Below are 9,418 nucleotides of genomic sequence, written 5' to 3'. Positions count from 1 at the left end.
ACATAGGCTCCATATTTCTTATTTTTCTAGCACTAACTCAATGGCTAATCCAAAATATTTTAGATGTTTCTTAATTTAAAACATTTTTTAGGAACCTAAATTATAATGAATTATATCAATAGGTCCCCAAACATTCAATCATCCTAAATTTTATTGGCCAAATAACACATTATTATAGCACAGCTATGCCCCATCAGACAGCAGGACATAACAGAACAATCCATAACTAGGCAATCGCAACACTGAATGGGAAATACAAAGTCAACTGCCACAAACCTAAGACTGTATAGGCTCCCACTGTATGTGCCTGTTATCTGCTTCAAACATAGCTTGACATGTACTATTTTATAAATAGAAGGAATATAGTCTACAATAATGATTAAAATTGCACAATAGTAAATATAAAAACTATAACATGGTTGTCACTATTATCAGTTGCTTAAGACCATTTAGATCCTATCTCCACATACATGTTTCGAATACATAACACTGAGGAGTAATATTTGTGACATCATTGGACTTTCTTAGCTCCATTACAAACTTTTATATGCCTGTGATTAATTTAAAACACTGCTATTATTCCATTTACTGTATTTTATTTAAGGAACTTTTCCTTGTATGTACACATAAGATTTTTATTTGTGTGTAATCAAGTTTAAGTACCAAGATGACTGTTGCTTTGAAGTAGTTTGGTAACTTTTCTAATGTATGTGTAATTTAGACATTTTAGCACTGCTTAAATGTTAATGAAGCTCTCCCTTTCAAATCCCTAGGATAAGTGCCTTTTACTGTACATCATCAATACATAGTATACAGGAATTAACTTGTCATCATTTATTTTTTTAATTGTAAAAGTCACCCCTTGTATGGCAAATTTATTGCATGTGGGAATTTATTAGACCTCCCAAGTCCTTAGGAAAAATTGCAACCTTTCATATAATGTCACATTATGCCATTCTGATGGGTCAGATTAAAAAAGACTAACAATGTCAGGTGTTGTAGACTCTGTGGTCACAAGTTGCTGTATGGAGTTTTAATTGCTGCCAAGAGTTTGCAGACTTTTCAGAAACATGTGAGTGGTTTCTAGCGTTATCTTCTACTCCTACGTTTCTCCAATAATTTATTAATAAATTCTATTCATTTACCCTTCAAAGATCCATTTATTTTCCACTGAATGTAACGCACAAGTTAAATGGGATATCAGTACTCTCTAAATCCACACAGAGCAGAGGAAGATGGTAAATAAACATGAAACAACTTTACAAAGACCATTTGGCATGAAACAAAAACAAACACCAAAAAAAAGCTTATGGTGTTTATAAGGAAACTAGAAGCAATTCGGTCTTACTGAAGGGTAACCTTTAAGCAAAAATTGATTTCAGATGAATCTGGTGGGGAGGGCAGCACCTAAATGGCATCTTGCAGACTATGGCTTTTTCAATAGCTTTTAGCACAAAAATGATTATTCTGATACCTTCTTTATCTGTATCCTGCATTCAAATTTCCACACAACTTTATCTTAGAAAGTTGTGCATTTGTGGGAACATTTACATGACAATGCCTTTTAATTTTAGAATCTATAGCTCTTTATTTCACTATCAAAAGCTTTCTCAATTTACTGTTTATGTATAGATTATTGCTGTGTTGTAGAATCCTCTACCTCCTCTCCTTCCAAACCAGCCATTAAGCATTGATGGTTCAGTGGTAGAATTTGCTCCTGATAAGCAAGGAAGTTTTAAACCATCTGCATTCCTGTACAGAGCTGCAGGGAGCCTTAAGGAATCTTTCATTGTTAGTACATTTATGAATTTACTACATTGTAAAAAGATAATTTTATATCTTCACATTTTATTAAATAGTGGATTTATCATTTATAATCAGGCAATATGCACATATATTTATATTTAATAAAGAATATAAACAAAATTTGTCTCATAAATAAAATAATCATTTTCCATTAGTTTTTAAGTAAAAATATGTCTAAAAAAGAAAAAAGGATGAAAAAGTAAAAGAGCATGGGACAGTAAAATTGGAAACCAAAGTGAATTTATAAGTATATAATAATACCCATCCATACTCCCTCTCTAGGCTCAGGTCCAGACACATTGCCACACTCTCTTGCATTGTCTTATTAACCCAGGTCCCTCATTCCATATTATGCTGCTTCTACATGTTCAGGCTGGAACTACATATACAAGCTTTCTTAGGTGACTGTCCAGCCAGCCAGAAGTCCTGGGTTTTAGGTAACATTTCACTGGGGTCTTTGATGGGGTAAAACACTAAATAATTAGACTTAAAAGTTTTCCTAGTAAGAACTAGTTAGTAACAAGCACAAGCCAGCAGCCTAGAATTTATAATGAATAATGAGTTTCCACTTGTTATTATTTGGGAACTGGGGGGGGGGGACCGAAAAGTTCACCTATTCATTACCTTCCAGAACAGGTACCACCTAAGAGTGAAAGGATGGGAAAAAGTCTTCCATGCAAATAGGACCATATGCATAAAATAAAATAGACTTCAAGCCAAAATTAATCATAAGCGATAAGGAAGGCCAATTCATTCTAATTGAGTTTATACTTAAACTTGTGGATATGGCAATCCTAAATGCACCAAATTTTTTAACAAGGAATTTCCTGGACTTAAAGATACAGGATAACCCCAATTCAGTATTAGTATGTGCTTTCCATTTGCCACTTTGTCCAATAAACAGATCATCAAAATAAATAAATAAATAAATAAATAAATAAATAAATAAATAAATGGGGGGACTTTGGAATTAAAAGATATGCATCAAATGGATCTAATAGATGATCAGCCTGCAAAAGGAAGAAAGAAGGAAAGAAGAAAAGAAAGGAGAGAGGCAGAGAGAGAGAGAGAGAGAGAGAGAGAGAGAGAGAGAGAGAGAGAGAGAGACCAGGACCTGACTGCTCCTAGGTATGGTGAAGGGGAAAGTTTATTGTAGATATGAAAGCGAGCATAATCAGAGGTAGAGACATCTGGGAAAGTCCAGAATGAGCACATCCATGAGCAGGGCTATGAAAGGGGAAGAGGTAAGGGAGAAGGAGACCAAGAGGCCAACGGATAAAAGGGTAAAAAATGATTAAAAGGAGTAGCTAATTATCTGGATTATGTAAGGGAGAGCAACTGTGACAAGAGCAGCCTAGTCCCTGGGGCAGAGAGGTCATGGAAGGGGGCTGGGTATGCCAGCAAGGAGGACACTGTAACAGGTAGGGATTGAGGGTGCTGGGAGAACCTGGGGGGCAGGGTTTGCCTTGATATTTTAAATAGGTACCTGGTTATTCTTTTGTCTCAGGTTTGAGTCCTAATACTACGCAAACACCCAAGAACACACATTCTACTCAGAGGTGCATAGAAACTTCTCTAAAATAGACCCTATTTGGGGACAAAACAAATCTTTACAAATGAAGGAAAAAATGAGATAACTCCAAGAATTCTATCTGACTACAACAAAGCATGAAATCATGGTTAAAGCAATCTTTAGAAGTAACTCATGAATGCTAGGTTTCAAAATCTGGAAAAAAATGGCTGAGATGCTTATTAACATATCAAAGCAGACACTGGCTGCCAGGTTCCCCCAGCATCCCTTAGGTCCTCCTGGTTTCAGTGTCCTTGCAGCGGCTGGCATACCCTAGCCCTTACCCTGAACTCTCTAGACCAGGTGCATAACTGGGTTTCCAAACCCCAAGTCCCTCTGGCCCTGGATAACTTAGCCATTTTGACTATGCCAGTCTCTTGCCTCAGACTGCGTCTCTTGGTCTTCTGCTCCTCTCGTATATTCTGGCTCAGTGTGAACATGTTCACTCTGGACTCTTCCAAATGCCTATAGCTATCTTCTCCCTCGCAGTCGCAGTAGACCTCCTCCACCATACCTAGGTGATGGGAGATGTCATTCTGTATATGTTTCTCATACTGGTTAATAAATAAAGCACTGTTGGCCAATAGGAAAGGAAGATAGGAGGGACTAGGAGACAAGGAGAAAATAAAAAGTAGGAAAGAGGAGCCAAGATGGAGAGTATGGAGAAAACAGTATGCCGCCGGCTCCCCGGTAAGAGAAATACATAGATCAGCAGAAATGGGTTAATAATTAAGACAGAGCTAGCCAATAAGAAACAAGTAACCAGGCCAACAGTATTGTATCAAATACAGAGTCTCTGTGTACTATTTGGGGCTGGTGGCGTGGCGGCGGGACAAGACCAGCGGCGGCAGGCGGAAAAACCTGTACACCTTACACCTAGGAGCAGTCATGTCCTCCTTTTTATTTCTTTTTCATTCAATGGTCACGAAACAACACTACAGAATTATGAATGCACCAAGAAGAAATCAAGAAGGAAGTAAAACCCATCTTAGAAATGAATGAAAAATGAATATATAACACACCAAAATCTCTGCTATCCATGTTTGTTAGTCCTAAGAGGAAAATTCATAGTTTCAAGTGACGAGGGGGTGGGGGCTGTGCGTGGGAGAAAGGATGATTACAAATGCATGACTTTGTAGTAGTTTGACTGAGAATGACCCTGTAAAAGGGCAAATATATGCATGCTTAGTCCCCCATTAAATAACTGTTTAGAAAAGATTAGGGGGTGTGGCCTCGTTAAAGATCCATTACTGGGGTGAGTTTTAGGTTTCAAAAGCCTATGCCACACCCAGCCTCTGGCTTCCTGCCTGCTGCCTTTGGATCAGGATGTAAAGCTCTCAGGCACCACCGCTCTGGCACCATGGCACCATGTCTGTCTGTTTCCTGCCATTATGATCATAGCTAGCCCTCTGAAACTGTAAGCAAGGTCCCTAATTAAATGCTTTTATGAGAGCTACCTTGATCATACAGATCTCTTCACAGTGATAGACTAGTAGCTAAAACAAGGATGAAATTCAAAGAGTTTGGAAAAACAAACAAAACTCCAAATCTAGTTTATGGAAAGCACTGATAAAAGCAGTTACTACAGAGATAGCTCAGCAGCTAAGAGCACTTGCTCCTGTTGCACAGGACCAGGGTCCAATCCCTGGTGGCAAACCAAGCATTTTTACAACAGCCATACTCCAGCTCCAAGGACACTGTCTTCTGGTCTTCAGTCACTCACAAAGACGTAACATGTCCTTCCCACAGTGAAATTAATGAAGTAAAATACAACATCCACACACAGATACAATGTCTTATTAAATCTAAGTGTTGCTTCTTTCAAAAAATAAAGAAGTTATAGACACTTAACAAAAACAAAACAACAAAAAACCATAACAACAAAAAAAGAAAACCTAAATTAATAAAATAAAGTCAAAGATTTATACAGATATGCTACAACAACCACCAAAATATCCAGACAATTACTTGGAAATACTTTAAATATATATGCGCCATTAAACTGGAAAAAAAAAATAAATTGAAGGACCAAAAATTAAAATTAATAAAAGTTTAAAACCTTGGGTCCTAAAAAGGGAAGGACATGGCTGGTGCCTGAACTGGGCTCTCAGGGAAGGGGAGGTGACTGTCCACCTCTGTGTCAACCTTCCTTCATTGCTGGCCATAAAGGTCCCCCGCAGGTTGTAAGGATCCCTTGGCCCAGGGCATAACAGACAGACCCTGTGACCCTGTAACCTTGCAACCCCCTGCCTTGTCTTATCTTACTCAAATGTATCTTGCTTAAAATATGTAGTTATTGCTTTACTCTGTACTTTGAATGACCTTAAGTAACCATGGAAACTCTGAAATTTGTGGCCTTCAGCCGTGTGATCTGCCTCTTTAAAAGCTTCCCTTTTTGGATGGTTGGCATGTCACTCCTCCCATGAAGTGAGATCCAAGCTAACCAGCTTGATCAATAAAAAGAAACCTTTGCGGGCACAATGGGATTGTTCGTACATTTTCCTCATTTCGTTATTCCTCTTTTTCCAATGAGAACAAATGCTATAAAACTCATTATCACCATTCTATAAACTCTTTAATGCCAATAATTTCTTTACTTTTTTTTTTTTAACTGACCCAGGAACATAAAAAGATGTCAACGGTTATATTTAACAGGACTTAAATACATGCCCATTCTGATAAATCCAATTTACAAACATGGCATTAAACCTGGAGATTAAACTTGCAGAACTACAGTCCATAGGCTGCATTGCCTCCGTGTCCTTTTGTGCACCAGGGATACATACTGGTCCCACTGTCAGAGACTGCCCAGGCATTCTAACTGAGACCCATGTTGAGGGGGTTCTTAGTCAGTCCAATGTTGTTTTCCCAGCTATCAGTCTGGGAGCCCATTAGTTCCTCCTTGTTCAGGTCAGCTGTCTTGTGCATTTCTGTAGCCTGGTCTTGTCCTTCCTCTCTGCATTTGGATTCAAGTTTGGCTTAGGAGGGAGGGCCTAGTTCCTTGACAGATTTAGATGACCCCTCCAGGAAGGTATCACCTTACATGTGGAGGGAGGGCTGATGGAATGGGAGGATGGAGGTGGGATGGGGTGGAAAAGGAGAGAAGGACAGAGAGGGAACTGCGACTGATATGTAAAATAAATAAATACATAAATAAAAAGTTACCCTCATATATCTAGGCTTCTGGGGTAGCAAGAGAGATGTCTTATGATTCTAGGATCACTAAATATAATATTTGAGGAAAGTTGTAAAAAAACAATTTAAAAAAGTGGAACAGAACCATGATTCTAAAAGTGAAAACGAAGAAAGAAAAAACATTGGTTTATATTTACACCCAGGCTGTAGCATGTTCTGGAAAGGGCTTAGGATACCTGAATTAAAACCTTCCTACAAAGAAAGGATGGTATATAAAAGACAAAATGAAGAGGACCCTGGACAACCTTTTGAAGGGCACAGTTTTGCCTGGAGCCAATACTGAACAAGGGAACACATAATGAGTTGCTAATTTTATGGTTCAGACAAAAGGAGCTTTTGAAGGAGGAAATCAATGTGAATCAAGCCATCAGGGACAATTAGATGCTTTACATAAACACCTCCCAGCCTTGCCTGAAAAATAAAGTAAAAGGTCATGACAACAAAATTGTCTGATTTCTCTAAAAAGGCAAAAATATCTCTAGAAAAATATGAATCATCAAAAGCTATAGACAAAGCAATTACAATTTTCCTCTTGTTTATTCTACAATCATTTTTCTCTCACACTTAAATAAGATGTGGTGATCAATTCTAAATATACTCACAATTTTCACAATTATCAGAGAAATTTTCAGGGCAGCATATTTTATTATTTTGATTAATAAGTGAAAAGTTTCTACACCCAGATAAGCTTCTCCACCTATGTAGCAATCCAAATCGGACCAAATCAAACCGAATTAGAAAAAGCCCATGTTTAATTCATGCATATAGCCTTCCAGCCCCCCAGAGAGTAGACAGGAAAGGCAAACCAGAAAAAAATGCATCTGGTTTCTGGTGGGCAGTTTAAATACCCTGTGGGAGTGGCCTTGAGCATCTCTGGGGAAGGAGTCATCATTTGGCGTTATTTCTGAGATGCAGCAGGGTTTGGAGGGAGATGGGGGAGGGAATCTTGGGTAGAACCTCCACTATAACATCCCAGACACTTTGGGTATGGATCCAGGGGCTAGGGTAAAGCTTTTATCATAACAATAAGCAAAAAAATAAAAACGTTTTTAGTTTATCTTATTTATTTCTAGAGGAAAAAGTAATGACATTTGGAAGAGAAGAATTCTGACTATAATCATGCAACACCCCTTAAAAGCTACCTTAATATAGTGTTTATGATTTTTACTTATAGGTCAATGTTTCTTGTACTGTTGTGCCTAGACTCTGAAACCGCCCAAACTACCATAAGACCAGATCCAATGCAAAAGCAAAGTGTCTTTAATTTTGTGAGTTAACTAGGGTTGCCCTGTCCATCCAACACAGTGGGTAGGGTAGAAGGGACCCGGAGCAGCAGTGAGGCAGAGCATATATTGGGGTAGAGCAAGGGGAGTGTTTGGGGGCTCTGCTAATTGCATAGCAAGAGTCTCAGAATTGGTGCTCCTCTGGGCTTGGGCAATCTGTCCTGAGTTGATAGGTCAGCTGCAGCTGCAGAAAGGTTGCTATGCCTAAAAGCCATCCGAGGGCCCATTGCTACCACTATTATCAGTAAAGCACACCCAGAGACCACCAGCCAAAGTCTTCTTTGGTCATTTGCCATATCTGGCTTCCTAGTGATTAGGGCAAGTTCGGGCAAGGTGTGGAGCACATCGCATGTTGCTGAGTCAGGGACCTCTGTCTTGCTGTGTCTTTTCTACAGCCTTTCATGGCTGCCAAAACAGGGAGCTGGGTAAGGGTCTGGGCTCCTCAGTACTTCTGCTGAAATAAATTCATATATAAATAATTACTTGAAGTAGTTTATGCAATGTTTTAACTCAGATTGAGGTATTATTATCTATAAAGAGTTTATATTTTGGTGTTATACAACTGTTTTCAAAAGCAACTTATCATTTACTTATTCATCTACAATTCAAATTTCACCTTGAAAAGTCACTTATTATTCAGCAATATGATTTTTAAGTATCTGTACTCTTGGACGAATCACATCTCCTTATTGACTTTTATCATAATACACCAGCTCATTGGAAAGATTTTCACTGAAATCAACCCATACACTTAGAGAGTAATAAAGAAAAAATCTCTTAGACTGTAGTGTACCTGTGGCTCTGGCTGATGCCCAAGGAGGAGATGGCTTCAAATAGAAGATTTTAAGAACTTGGGTATACTTCAATCTTCCTCATTCCACATGAATCATCTCTAAAACACTTTTGGACCCCGGCCCAGGTTTCACTTGGAACAGTTGAAACAAAAATAGGAGCCTACAAGTCTGGCCATTTGGGCAGAGGTGTAGCAAATAATCATTAATTAAGTATACAGTGCTATTCATTTCAAGAGTTCTTACCCAGGTTCTTCTTGCCTACCTGGCAAAATTATGTTTTTTTCCTGAAAAGAGCCCAGGGACCAAGACTTAATGATGGCTGTGACTCTTGTGTTTCCCTTTACAGGAATGTACTGTGATATGGGGGGGAGACCAAATGGCTGCTTATAAGTCAGGGTTGTCATATTTCACTGTAAAACCATGAGCCCTCAACTAATGCCTGTTGAAAACAGGATCAAACACCCATACATAAACACTGAGTCAACTAGAACCCAGATGCAGATGGAGAGGACATGACCATGCGGCAGAAACACATACAGACAGCTTACCTGAACAAGGAGGAGCTAACGGGCCCCCAGACTGATAGCTGGGAAGCCAGCATGGGACTGACTCAGGCCCCCCTGAATATGGGTCTCAGCCAGAAGGACTGAGCAGTCTAAGAGACCTCAGACAGTGGAGCCAGGATGTATCCCTGGTGCACAAAAGGACTTTGCGAACACATCCCCCATGGAGGGATAACTGCCTTAACCTAGAGACAGGAGAGAAGCCCT

The sequence above is a fragment of the Phodopus roborovskii genome, unplaced genomic scaffold (genome assembly GCF_943737965.1).
Source record: "Phodopus roborovskii unplaced genomic scaffold, PHOROB, whole genome shotgun sequence".
NCBI lineage: Eukaryota > Metazoa > Chordata > Mammalia > Rodentia > Cricetidae > Phodopus > Phodopus roborovskii.
Note: the sequence above shows the minus strand (reverse complement) of the source record.